Below are 532 nucleotides of genomic sequence, written 5' to 3' on the forward strand. Positions count from 1 at the left end.
CCTTGTAGGCATATGGATATTATCCTATCACTGACAGCATTGTATTTCAGGACAGATCCTGAAACATCCTTTGTGATGATGAATGCCATGCCATTGCTCTTCAAATTGTCCTTCCTGGCATAGTAGATCATATGGTTATCTGATTCAAAATAGCCAAAACCAGTCCATTTCAGTTCACCAATGCCTAGGATATCAATGTTTATGTGTTCCACTTCATTTTTGACAACTTCCAATTTTCCTAGATTCATACTTTGTACATTCCATGTTCCTATTATTAATGGATGTTTGCAGCTGTTTGTCCTCAATTTGAGTAATGCCACATCAGCAAATGGAGGTCTTGAAAGTTTTACTTTAACCATATCAGTAAGGTTGGTCCTACTTTGATGATGCAGCTCTTTCCTAGTCATATTTTGAAAGTCTTCTGACCTAAGGAGCTCATTCTCCTGCACTGCATCAGATATACTTTCTGGGCTATTCATAAAGTTGCCCAGTAAAATATCAGACAGTGTTTCTCTGCTATTCGAAAGGTATT

Source organism: Orycteropus afer, unplaced genomic scaffold (assembly GCF_000298275.1).
Source record: "Orycteropus afer afer isolate SDZICR_OR568_19922 unplaced genomic scaffold, OryAfe1.0 scaffold00024, whole genome shotgun sequence".
Lineage (NCBI taxonomy): Eukaryota > Metazoa > Chordata > Mammalia > Tubulidentata > Orycteropodidae > Orycteropus > Orycteropus afer.